This window comes from Penaeus monodon, chromosome 29 (genome assembly GCF_015228065.2).
Source record: "Penaeus monodon isolate SGIC_2016 chromosome 29, NSTDA_Pmon_1, whole genome shotgun sequence".
In the NCBI taxonomy this organism is placed as follows: Eukaryota; Metazoa; Arthropoda; class Malacostraca; order Decapoda; family Penaeidae; genus Penaeus; species Penaeus monodon.
In genome coordinates this window covers 3381971-3382343 of record NC_051414.1, presented here as the reverse complement: position 1 = coordinate 3382343, position 373 = coordinate 3381971, and positions in this window count along the sequence as shown.

The window sequence follows — 373 nt, the reverse complement described above, 5'->3', positions numbered from 1 at the left end:
CAACCCCACATAAGAATTGATATTCAATGAGCAATCCCCATCGGTAAAAATTTAAATCAGCCAAATGGAGGATAATGAAAGAAATACCATTAATTAAAGATTTAATGTGTTCATAATAACATTTGAACTCTGTGTCCATTTATCGTAACACAAACTCATGTACAGTGTAAAGTTATGGTGAGATGCCACTCTGTGATTGAGAGAGAGAAAAGAAAAAAAAAATATACAAGATCGAAAATAATTATGATACGATAAACAAACCCCATGTTATTGTAGAAAGAAAATAGATCTTTCAACACGGAATTCGTAAGCATTATAATTTGTCAAAGAGTATTTTTTTAAAACCTAATAAATATGATCTTCCCGTAAATTC